Source organism: Medicago sativa, chromosome 5 (genome assembly GCF_051527215.1).
Source record: "Medicago sativa cultivar Bolivia chromosome 5, Bolivia_mono, whole genome shotgun sequence".
Classification (NCBI taxonomy): Eukaryota; Viridiplantae; Streptophyta; class Magnoliopsida; order Fabales; family Fabaceae; genus Medicago; species Medicago sativa.
Window position 1 is genome coordinate 66,153,425 of NC_140753.1, and position 13,526 is coordinate 66,166,950.

Sequence of the window (13,526 nt, forward strand, 5' to 3'; positions counted from 1 at the left end):
CAAAAATTTCTTATGGGAGATATTTGTAATTTACCCTATGTATTTATTTTCCAAGGGAGTCAGATGTAAATTTTAATATAAGAGAAGAAAGAGTCTAATTCAAGCTAGGAGAAGGTTGTAATAATTCTCCTATTTATTTTCTTCAAATGTAACATGAATACTTGACATATATATATATATATATATATATATATATATATATATATATATATATATATATATATATTGGTCAATAACCTTGGCATATTTTATTGAATACAAAAAGTAAATAAATAAGACAAATTTGAATTTAAGTCTTTCAAGGTTGGTTTAGATTAGTAAAGAGTAGACTCAAATCCTTAAAAATCCGAATCCAATTCCCGTTGTATGCTTAAAGACTTCATCGATGGGTAATCTATAAGTAACTGTCAGAGTTTTTTAAGTTTGAGGCATGTCCTAAATCTGCAAAACACTAGAAATGTAAAAAGTTAATGAGTTACGGTGCTTATAGATTATCCATCAACGAAGTCTTTATACATACAATGAGAATTGGACTCATATTCTTGCAAGATATGAGTCAACTCTTTACCAAACATAGACCAACCTCAGCGGACTTAGATTCAATTTTTTATTATTCATTGATAAATATTTAAAATATAACTGACGTATGGTTTTGTTTAACTTAATTATCTATTTTTGGTGTGACAAGATATCATCTACATGCAAGTGCAAAGATTAATTTCTTGAATCAGATATGTTCTCTGTGAATAATAAAACTCTTCTTTAAAAGAATTAACACTACTACATTTTCATAGCTGGATTTAAACTCAAGAACTCTTATTAAACTAAAAGAGAACCTTGACTAAAATGATGTATGAATCATGAGATTTTTTTTTTTTTTTGAAAGAATGAATCATGAGATTTATTTGTTTCCAAATAATGTATGAAAATTAGTTGTCTGTGTGAATATGGATTTTGGATGTTCTCATTTTTGGAATCTATTTTTGTCGGCAATTTTTTTATGGTTACAATGTGTCGGCAAATATGCTCACACGTTTGGATAGAAAAAATGTAGGCAATTTCATTTTCCATCCTCTGCAGTTCTTAGGCGCTCTTTTATATTTCTAAATTTCTAAAATACTCCCGTTTAAATTATATAATTCAAACATCTTTTTATAGGTTTTTAGATTATATAATTTGAATTATGTTAAAATTCAGAATTCAAATTATAATTGATACGAATGTTCTTGTTCACCATCATATAATTCCCATAAAAAATGCACAAAATTATAATTAAATTTGTTGTTCACCATCATATAATTCACATAAGTTTTCAACTATCACATTTGTTTTTTTTTTTTTAAGGAACACAATCACTTTTACTTATATTTCATTTCGAAGAAGAATTGATTGAGTATAATGATGATGAATTAACAGTTTAAAACATCTTTGCACATACAACAAATCAAAACATTTAAAATTGCCACGTTAATTAATATTTTTAATTTACATGTCAAATCTAAATGATTTGATTGATTATGTGTGCAAAATTATTTTGGATTGTCAACCTACCATCATTAAACTCATATTTATTTATATTCCATTTCAAAAAAATGCGTTTTATTTTTATTATAATTCCTTTAGAAGTTGTAATTAAGACGTGTATTATTTCCCTTTTACCATGATTTTTTTGTTTGTTATTTCAAGAAGGAGTCAACTCTTTGTCTGCATCTTCCGTAGTCAATGATGTTGAACTCATGGAATGAGCCTCAACGACTTCACCAGTGTCATTGGAGACTTGGAGTCAAATATTACGACTTCACTTATCTTATAGGAGACTTGGAGTCAACGACATGATATGATTAAGTGTTAATTACATTTTTATCCCCTTTGCTTGCTTTGAAGGAAAAGCTTAAAAATGGTGTACAAGATTCTCGGCTGATGACGGTCCGTTGTATAGTATTTTTAGCATTGATAAGGAGTCATTTTTGAGTCAATTTGACAAGTTTTAAAATGTTTTAGTTGAATTTTGTAAATAAGTCGAAAGAAGATCATGGAGCAGTAATTATACATACAAAACCTTGAACCACGTCAAATCACCCAAACAAGACAACTTTGTGGTCGTGCTATACTGTTTACAACATGTATCAAGTAAACTCTTGGAGTATGGGAACCACAAAAGTTTCATTGGAAATAAATGGGAAACAAAATGAAGAAAAGCAAAAGGTTCAACTATTGGTCCATTCACGACATGTGCTATGACTTGTGCGTCAAGCAAATTCGGAGGAATTGAAAGTGTATAACTACCGTCTCATGCACGATGCCCACAAGGTTGTGCGCATCTCACACATACTACTCTAGAAATATTGGAAAAAGCGTGCCTTTGACTAGAGACACTTTGTACATTGAAAAAAACACTTTTTAACGATAAAAAAATTGGGGTTGTTTAATATGGATCTGGGGTTCATCGTTGGACCTTCTTATTTTTAGTAAGTTTTAATAATTTTTTTAGAGGAATAAAATAGGGTCTTGTTAACAATTGTTAAGGATTAAAAAATAGAAATAATTGATAACTTTTATGTAGAAAAAGTTATTTTTCGATGTTTTAATGTGTTGAATGCACACACTTCAAGACAAAATTTCCAAATTAAAACTCTTATTAAGTGCCCTAAGGGCATTTGTTAAAATGGAAACAACAAAATGAAACAACAAAATTTCCATTTTAAAACTCTTATAGTTATAAATGTCTGAATTCAAATTTAAAGTTACACATCCTGACCGTTCGATCTAAAACTGACATTCAAGATTGTTTCTAATTGATGTTTAGTGTCTAATATGAACCGTCTAATTTAAAATTAATGGTTAACAGAGTGCTTTTGTAGGAGCAGGCAATCTAGATGCATAAATGTCCTGTAGCTTGCAATAAATATCACATTCCTGTTTTAAGTCAACAAGAGTAGTATGACATGGATTCCACAACTTGTTGATTGGGACCACAAAGCACCTATCTATTGCACAAGACTCCTTCTCTTTAAATAACCAACCATATATCTTTGATCTATCAAAATACATATTCTCCAATAGAAAAATGAGGACTTTTATGTCGATATTTTTTTCTTTGCTTTGCTAGCCAAATCTTGGTGTATTATTTCCTGTCATCAGCAACTACTGTTGCTCTTACTTTGAGTTCACAGACTGATAAATTTGCTTTGCTTGCTTTGAAAGAAAAGCTTACAAATGGTGTGTCTGATTCTCTGCCATCATGGAATGAGTCTCTACATTTCTGTGAATGGCAGGGGATTACATGTGGTAGTCGTCACATGAGAGTCATTTCTTTGCATTTGGAGAATCAAACATTGGGTGGTACTCTCGGACCATCATTGAGAAATCTAACATTTCTTAGAAAACTCTACCTTTTCAAACGTCGACTTGCATGGTGAAATTCCAAAACAAGTTGGTCGTTTGAAGCGGCTACAAGTTCTTCACTTAACCAACAACAGCAAACTTCAAGGAGAGATTCCTATGGAGCTCACTAATTGCACAAATATCAAAGTAATTAATCTGGGCTTCAATCAACTCATTGGAAGAATTCCGACAAGGTTTGGGTCAATGATGCAACTTATTGAATTAAAACTCCGTGCCAATAATCTAGTTGGTACTATCCCATCTTCCCTAGGTAATGCTTCATCACTTCAATGGCTATCACTTACACAAAATCACTTGGAAGGAAGCATACCTTATTCTTTGGGTAAGTTGACAAGTTTGAATTTATTGTATCTAGGTGGAAATAATTTGTCAGGTGAAATTCCTCATTCGCTTTACAACCTATCAAATATGCAATCTTTTGATCTTGGGGTAAACAATTTATTCGGTAGTCTTCCATCAAATATGAATCTTGTTTTTCCCAATCTTGTAGAATTCTTGGTAGGAGTCAACCAAATGACCGGGAATTTTCCGTCTTCAATATTCAACCTCACTGAATTGCGATGGTTTGATTTAGGAGATAATTTTTTTCATGGGCCAATACCTCTTACTTTGGGTCGATTAAATAAACTTGAATTTTTTCAAATTGCCAAAAATAATTTTGGGAGTGGAAAGGCTCATGATTTGGACTTTCTTTTCCCGCTAACCAACTGCACTGAATTGACAGAGCTTGTTCTTCATGAAAATAGATTTGGTTGGGAATTGCCACATTTTCTAGGAAACTTTTCAACCTATCTTAATTGGCTTGATATGGGGATGAATCAAATATATGGAGCCATACCTAAAGGAATCAGACAACTTATCGGTTTAACATACTTAGACATAGGAAACAATTTCCTTGAGGGAACAATTCCAAATTCAATTGGAAAGTTAAATAATCTAGTAAAATTGCACTTGGGAGAAAACAAATTATATGGTAATATTCCTAATAGTATTGCCAATCTTACTATGTTGTCTGAACTAAATTTGTATAGAAATAAATTTCAAGGAAGCATTCCATTCACCCTTAGATATTGTACCAACTTGCAGTCATTTCGTATTTATGATAACAAGTTGAGTGGTCATATACCTAACGAAACAATTAGGTATCTAGAAAATTTAGTAGACCTTGACTTGTCTAATAATTCCCTGACCGGCCCCCTTCCTTTAGGGTTTGGTAACTTGAAGCAGCTTTCTAGTTTGTATCTAAATGAAAACAAGTTGTCTGGTGAAATCCCAAATGACCTCGGTGCTTGTTTTACATTAACAAAGCTTGTGTTGAAGAACAACTTTTTCCATGGAGTTATACCTTCATTCTTTTGTTCTTTAAGATCTCTAGATATATTAGACGTGTCTAATAACAGTCTCTCAAGTACAATACCCTTTGAACTGGAAAATCTCTCACTTTTAAATACTTTGAACCTGTCTTTTAACCATCTTTATGGTGATGTTCCCGTAGAAGGTGTCTTTAGCAATGTTTCGGCAATTTCATTAACCGGAAACAAAAACCTTTGTGGAGGAATACCTCAATTGAAATTTCCTCCATGTTCTAAGGTACTCGCCAAGAAACACAAAAGATCACTCAAAAAGAAACTTATCCTTATCAGTGTGATTGGCGTGGTTTTGATCTCTTTCATAGTTTTTATAATTTTCCATTATCTTCCAAGAAAGACCAAAATGTTACCTTCTTCACCATCTTTGCAAAAAGGGAATTTGATGATTACTTATAGAGAGCTACATGAAGCAACCGATGGGTTTTCTTCATCCAATTTGGTTGGAACAGGAAGTTTTGGTTCTGTTTACAAAGGATCTCTACTCAACTTTGAAAAACCCATTGTTGTAAAGGTATTGAATCTTAAAACACGTGGAGGAGCAAAGAGTTTCAAAGCAGAATGTGAAGCTCTAGGAAAGATGAAGCACCGAAATCTTGTCAAGATCCTAACTTGTTGTTCAAGTGTTGATTATAACGGTGAAAAGTTCAAGGCTATTGTTTTCGAGTTCATGCCTAAGGGGAGTCTAGAAAAGCTTCTGCACGATAACGAAGGGTCTGGAATTCATAATCTCAGCCTCAGACACAGGGTTGACATTGCTCTTGATGTAGCTCATGCACTTGATTATCTTCACAATGGTACAGAGAGAGCCGTAGTTCACTGTGATATTAAGCCGAGCAACGTTCTTTTGGACGATGACATTGTAGCCCACTTGGGAGACTTTGGCTTGGCTAGGCTCATTCTTGGAACCACAGAGCATTCAAGTAAAGATCAAGTTATTTCTTCTACAATTAAAGGAACTATAGGATATATTCCTTCTGGTAAAGTTCTTTCTATCACTTATTTGTTAGTGTCGTTTAGAATGTCTTGCCTATCTTTAACAAAATTTTACTAATTAATTTTCTCATTATAATAAAAATGATTTGCTTATAATCAGTATTTGATATATACTCCAACCCTTAATTATTTTGCTAATGAATTGTTGTTATTTGAATAGAATATGGAGCAGGTGTTCCTGTATCTCCCCAGGGAGATGTTTACAACTTTGGGATTCTTCTGTTAGAGATGCTTACTGGAAAGAGACCGACAGATATCATGTTTTGCGAGAATCTTAGCCTTCACAAATTCTGTAAGATGAAAATTCCCGAAGAAATTCTTGAGACTACTACAAAAATGGGCTTATATAGCGCTTTTTTTTGGCTTTAGCTAGCGCTTTTGAAGCGCTATTGTAAATGGCGCTGGTAAAGGTAATATAGCGCTTTTTCTCTGTAAAAAGCGCTGGCTAAAGTAGGGTTTATATAGCGCTTTATGTTAAAAAGCGCTAGCAAAGGTTCTCCTTAGATAGCGCTTTCAAAATTAAACGCCATCTAAGACAGGTTTAAAAACAGTGTTTTTGTTTTAAAAGCGCTGTGTAACAATATGATTAGAAAGCGCTTTATGAAGGAAAAAAAGCGCTAGGAAAAGCATTTTTTTGTCAATTTTTTATTTCCGGTACAGATAGCGTTTTTCTTATTAATTTAGAGTAATATATATATATATATATAAAGTCAGAAATTTAAAGGGAAATATATATAATTTTGGCACATTATAATTGAGACTATTATTTATCAAATAAAACTTAACCATATCATAAAAAATGTATGTATATATAGCATAAAAGCTACAAATGTATAAGCACTATCTCTAAGAAGTTACAAATGATTGAATATCTCTAAGTTATAGCTAGTGTACAGAAACATCAAAATCTTCATAGGTAGCATGCAATTGTATCCTCAGTCTTCTTGGTCCTCTCAACCTTTCTCCCCATAATAAGCCGAAGATGTTATATAATCAAACAGATAGATCATGATGCACTTCCACATTTTGGGATCTTCCTTAACCTAAATATAGAAAAAGAAAAAGATATTTAATTAAAACAAATAATGCTTCTATAGGAATTATATTTGGTCCCCTATTTAATGTTCGGTATAATTCACAACTTCGCGTAACTCACATTAAAGTGCATTAGAGCAGTCTGGCGAAAATGTCTTACCAACGAAAACAAGCTCTCTTATTAAAAGAAGACCCATAAATCACATAATTGAAGGTAAAACTTACTATTATTTGCCCACCACATGCACTGGCCGTGTCAATCATTTTTATGTAAGATATTCTTCTACTGTGTCGTAAACCTAGTAATATGCAATCAACATTATTTAAAGCAAGCTCACCCAACATATCCATTAGAAGTAAATATATCGAAGACTTGCCTTCTCATAATTAGCTACATGAATTTAAATGTCTCTTAGCCTAGCCTCAAAATCTGGCCTGCAAAAAAAAAAAAAAAAACTAATTCCATACGTCTCCACAATGTGATTTAGATAAGATTTCATAGGTTTTAAAGCAAATATACACTTCGGCATCGTCAACACTTTGCTGAATTTTAAAACGAATATTCCTTTCAATCATATATACATCATTGCATATTGTCTCTAGAAAGATAATCTAAAATTAAAAGGTGAGGCGTATCACAAAAAGTTTAATAATAAATATATCACTTTAATATTGCCTGCATAACAGCAACCATTTGTGGCTAAAATACCTTGCATCTTCTATGCTTGACATGCACAAAGGTTTTTTTACAAAGCCAGAGAAGTGATCCTTACAATATATGCAAAGCCATTGATGGTCTTATGTCTTATCCTTAACCTGCAACCACTTGAGTAAATAAAGAATAAGTTACAGAACTCCTTAAAGTAGTTATGAAGCATGAAACCCTGACTCGGACGCCTGACACGATATTGACACGGACACTTCGACGCTGCTAGTGTAAAAAATATAGGACACCGACACCGCTACATATATGTTAATTTATTTATATAAAATCAAAATCAAAATACATATATAAGTGTTATACCCTAATTTTGGACCTAAAAATACTAGTCAATTTTTCTTTTCTTGCATTATAAGTCATTTGAACTGTCTCTGATCAATTGCATCTTTCTCTGCATTTTATTTCAATGTTATTTGCAAAGTTTACATGCAAGGGTATTTTAGTCATTTCCTATGTCAAATCTCTCTGTCTTTCAAAACTTTGTTTGAGTCCTTTCAAATAGGTTGAATAAGTCTTTGTTTCATTCTATGTCAAAATCCATTCCAAAATTTGCATTTGAAGTCATTTTTAGTCAGTTTTGCCCCTAGGGGCATTTTGGTCATTTCAAGTGTCAAGTCACTGTTTAAAACCTAAAAATTGTCTCTGAGTCTTTTAATTTTGCTTGTATGAGTCTTTGATTCAATTCCTTGTTAAAAATCCATTTTAAAGTTCGTATCTGAGTCTTTTTTAGTCGTTTTGAGCCCCAGGGGCATTTTGGTCATTTCACACGAAATTTCGGCAGAGAGGTACTTTAAAGTACCTCATTTAAGCCATTGGTTCATTTTAGTCCGTTTTGTCATTTTTTAATTGTTTCGCTTTACGTTCATTTCAAATTACTTTTTTCAATTTAATTTTATTAATTTTTTTGCATATTAATCCTTTGTGTCACTTTTCATATTTTTATTTTAGTCCCTATCTTTCAAGTATTTTGCAGATTAGTCCTTTTTGTCCAAGTCACAAGTCAGGGGCCACGTGTCAGATTCTTATTAGTCCAGTTAGTTACAGTCCACAGTCCACGTGTCTTCTCCTTATTGGTCCAGATTGCACAAGTGTCAGCTATAAAAGGACACATCACAGTCAAAGTCAGATTCAACCCATTCATTTTCTGCCAACTCATAAACACATTTCACTTTCTCTCTCCCAAATTTTCCGATCAAAAATCCCAGAAAAACAGAAAAGCTCAAGAACATGATGAACAAGTTCATCATCTTCAAACCCTAACAACTTTTCCAGAATCACAATACACACAAATCCTCTCAAATTCACGCCAATTTCCACCAATTCGGTTACAAACAAAATGAATTCAGCAAGTGTTTCATCAAATCAGTCCCAATTCAACAAATATTGAAGGTTCTCAGTGACTCTTTTCCAAGAATCATCATCATTGAACCGTTCTCTCACAATTCAAGCATAACTGCGATCACGAGAGAGAGATCGAGGAAGAGAAGAAGAGGATCGAAGAAACCAGCACCGAATCACAACGAAATTCGAAACCCTAGGGTTTCAAATCAAGAACCGAAGCATCAACGTAAAGGCACAAAGAGGAGAAACAGATCGAAAGGTTCACAGAAGTCAAAAGAAGAAAAACCTCCGAAGAGTTCGTCCTCTCTTTCGTTCAGGTACCAAATCGTTCTTCCCATCCTTTCTTCGCTCTTTTGTCATAAATCATAGTAGCTTGCTTCATATACATGCCTTTTCTTCGCAAATCAACGTAGATAGGAGCGTTATAGGAGATCTTTCTTCAAAACGTTGTTTAAAAAGAGTCAAAAGCAAAAAAAGCATCAACGTCGTGCTTGGTTTTTCCCCGATCTACGTTGATTTGCAAGTTTTTTGGAGAAACTAGCTTCAGAATCGAATAGAGGAGAGAAAGAGCTTTAGAAATATGTGGTTAGGTTGTGAAACTGGGCGGTTTGAGGCTCCGACGCGGCGGCGCCACCGCCGGCCACCGCGTCGGAGAAGTGAGGAAGACGATCGGTGTTAGGTCGGAGAAGAGAGAGTTTGCAGACTCTCTCTCTCTAAGAACATGTTAGAGAGAGAAACGGTTGAGACTTGTGTGGTTTTCCTCTTTGATCTGCTTATATACCAGCGTGTTAATCACACGCGCGCGCATATACCATAGTAGCATGTTCCCCTAGCCTTTGGACCATCAGATCTAGGTTCAAGAGAGGCCGGATCAATCCAACGCCCCTGGTGCGTTTGGATGATCCAGGATCCATCTCTGTTTGGGCCTGGACGTCTGTTCTTCACAGATCTTTCGTTTTTGCTTATTTTTTACTATGTGCACCACTGCATCTTGTTTTTTACACCCTCGTTTGTCCAAAATTGTTCATAAAAAACCCTAGAATTTTCCATATGTGTTCTTGATATTTTTCTTAACAATTTTGTGACGTTTTTTTGTGCTGAAGCTTGAGAAAATATTTGAAGCTTTCTTTTGTATTTTTGTTAGAATTATTGATTTTCTTGCACTTTTTAGTCCAAAAAACCATTTAAAAATTTCCTAAAAAATTCATATAGGCTTCTTGACATTTTTGTAGCATTTTGTGACATTTTTCACATGTTAAAATTGGTAAAAAATGAGGTGTTAATTTTCTTGCTAGTTTTGTCATATTTTGTGCTAAAATGAATGAAAATTTGTTTGATTTTAATTCCAATTGCTTGGTGAATGATTGTGACCTATACCATTTGATTCCATAGAGTTTAGCTGCTGTTTGTGTTTAATTTTGTTGCATAATTGTGAATCTTGGTAGGTTACTTAGCTTACAAGTTAGTTGAGTAGTTAAATAATGCAAATATGCTTAAAATTTGTTTTAAAAATGCCAAGTAAATCATGTTGCCTTAATTCCCATTCCAAGACCTAATTCTAGACCTTTAAAAATGTATTGGAATGTGGGAATTATAAGTCATATGGTTCTTGCATTCTATGAATAAATTTTAGACATATTTGCACTCATTTTGCCTTTATTTTCCATCCTTTACATTCTAGTGTTTCTCTTGCTTTATTTTCTTTGATATTGTCATGTGCTACTAACTCCTTTCATTTCATGTTTCACCATTTCATAAGCATCTCCATAGCATTCCATATTCATCTCTACTTCTTTCATGCAATTTAATTTGTACCAAAGTTAGAATGTAAACACTTAGGGGTTTTGTAATATTTTACTTTCATGCACTTTTAATTTCTTGGCAAAGAGGCCATAGAATGTATCTAGGGTATGATGTAAAGGACAATGGACTCTAATGATGTACACCGACACAAGCACCGACACATGCACACACACCACTTTAGATATATAGCTAGAATATGCATGTTTAGATGTATGTTTAGGATTGTATGTTTAGATGAATGTTTAGGCTTTATACTTAGAAAAAAATCAATTTTCCAAAAAAAAATATGAACAAACTTCACTCAAATCATTTTCTAAATAAACCCTGGGATCAAAATCCCATTGAATTTTCCTTTTCATTTTCTTAATCAAATCTCAATGAAAATTAATCATACTTAGACCACATTTTGCAAATGACTAATTCAACCTCACAATTTCCTAATCTCATGCCCTTGAGGCCTCTCTTTATATTCTTCAAAACTCTATTTTCAAACTTAAAATCAACCAACAAAAACAAAAACATTTTTTTGGAAGAGAACTACGGTGGATTTGATCCCTTAAACGGGTACGTAGGCAAGGAACAAAATTCCTTCAATTCAAATAAAATAAAAATCCAAAAACATTCTTCTCCCTCCAATTCTTCACTTAGCAAACTTTAGGTTTAATAAATACTTTTCAAAATAGCATTTAAAAATAAAGCGCGCGCATAGAAATTAAAGACGGTTCCTATAGGATACTATAGTCGTTATGGGTGCCTAACACCTTCCCGTAGCGAAAACAACTCCCGGACCTCGATTCTCAAGGGTTTTGCTTACTTTTTCCCTTCCCAAGAAAAAATGAGATATCACCGGTTTAAAAAGGTTCAAACGTAATCAATGTTTGACACCCGAAAACCAAGATAAAACAATAAGCATCTAACTTGATCAAGTTATTTCATTAAAAAAGTTTTAAAACAAGTTATTGTAGTATTTGACATTTATTTATTCATCTACTATCAAAAAAGCTAAAAATGTTATAATCAACTGTAATGTCTATTACCCCCTAATTGATCAACATTTCTCAAAACATATGTAACTCTTGTATCTACAATATGTGGAAGCAAGAGAGATTTTTTTTTTTTTAGATTTTGTCTGAGTAGTCCGACATGGCTCGCATGAATGTTATATAGGTGTCGGACACCGGTCCTAGGAGTGTCGAATTAAAGAAAAAAAACAATTTTATTTAGGACACTGATTTTAGTTGTCCGACACGTGTCAAACAATTGTCATAGGAGTGTCGAACACTGACGCGTGTTGGACACCGCGACACGGCTAGTCCTAGCGGTGTTTGTGCTTCATAGTATTTTATTTCCTAAATAAAATAGACACCAAAACTTAACTTTTGATCAACATTGAAGCTAATTTTTTTAGAGTTAGAACAATGAGGAAAATAAACTTTATTAATTAACATGTGAAGAGAGCTAACCAACCCATAATCTATAACTAAGTATGTATTTTAGAACTAGTTTTTTTTTTATCCCATTTTAGAACTAGTTAAACATATGCGTTTATTGTAATGTCATGGTAAAACTAAAAACATGTTTCACTTAGCAAGTTAAAGATCTTCATTTATTCATTGTGTGGGTAGGAATGACCATTACAAATTAGAAACATAGTTGATTGAAGCAATTCCACGAACACTTGATGGGCAGAATACAAGCAGGACATTTATCAGGTTGTTTGTGTTCTCATGGACTCAGATCATATAATTCATAATATCACAATCACAAACTAACTTTTCAGCTAAAACAGGACATTTATCATCTTGTATTACAATCAATTTGAATTTAAACTTACCAATCAAGGGATTAGTTTTAGGGTTACCTGCCCACACAAAGAATACTTTCATCGCCGGAGACCTGTCCACAAAGAATCGCACCGCTACCATCGGAGAAGAGCGGTGAACAGAGCGAAGTCCACAATAGCCCAAAAGAGTGGTGAACAACGAAGTTTGTGAATGATTGAGGTCGTGAGCAGAGATCACAAACAGAGGAGATGCGTGAAATCTTGAACGGAATAGCGGCGAGAAATCATGTATGGAGAAGGTTGAATCGATGAAGGGGTTTATGGGTTTGTCGAGATGAATAGATGAAGGTTTCTATGAACGGCAGGAAGAATCAAAGAAATAGATGGAAAGAAATCGTTTCTTGTGGAGTGGAATTTATTGTATTTTTCAAAAATTTTTTAATAAAATAAAATTCATAACATAAGATAAAAAAAAAAAAAACATTTAGTTGACTGGGATTTAATAAAAAAAAAACGAAATTGGCTGAAGCCAGAAAAAAATTAAAAATAAAAATCGAAATTGGTTACAGCAGAAGAAAAAAAATGAAATAGGCTGAAGAAAAAAAAATGAAATAGGGGGGTGAAGGATGAAAAAAAAATGAAATAGGGGGGTGAAGCTAGAATCGAATAGGTGACCTCTTTGCTCCGGCAGGCTTCCTTTGCCACAGAGGTATATTCAACTTGTTATGAAATAGCGCTTTTTATTACATATAAATAAACACTATCTATTTCCTTGCTCAAAAGCGCTATATGATGTTAAATTATAGATAGCGCTTTTTCAATCAAGCGCCGTATAACTTTAATCATACACATTTTTTAAATTTAGGCTTAAATAAGTAAAAGGTCCCTGTGAGTTGGCGCGTTTTTGGTTTTAGTCCCTGTAAGTTTTTTTCTTGCGAAACAACCCTTGTAATTACCAAACGTTTTGGAACTCATCCCTGCCGTCAGGTTCCGTTAAAAAAATGGTTTGTTGGCTAACGGACGCCTACGTGGCACATGTTGATATGGCAACTAGTGCCAACTAGATTAAGTGGAG

The 13,526-nt window shown here is 33.4% G+C and overlaps 1 long non-coding RNA gene and 1 pseudogene across 3 annotated transcripts; one reads left to right on the top strand and one right to left on the bottom strand.

The window, feature by feature from the left end:
* The first annotated feature begins 385 nt into the window (after positions 1-385).
* LOC146924127 (uncharacterized) lies at positions 386-6,046 on the top strand (annotated as a pseudogene).
* Positions 6,047-6,506: 460 nt separating this feature from the next.
* On the bottom strand, positions 6,507-12,869 carry LOC146924128 (uncharacterized). 3 transcript variants are annotated; one of them, XR_015010040.1, is made up of 3 exons: positions 12,530-12,869; positions 7,513-7,619; positions 6,507-7,238 (listed from the first exon to the last, which is right to left on the bottom strand). It is a non-coding gene; the product is annotated as an uncharacterized LOC146924128 (long non-coding RNA). The 3 variants fall into 3 exon arrangements; XR_015010042.1 differs by having other exon boundaries at positions 7,513-7,628; XR_015010041.1 differs by having other exon boundaries at positions 12,503-12,869.
* Positions 12,870-13,526: the final 657 nt, after the last annotated feature.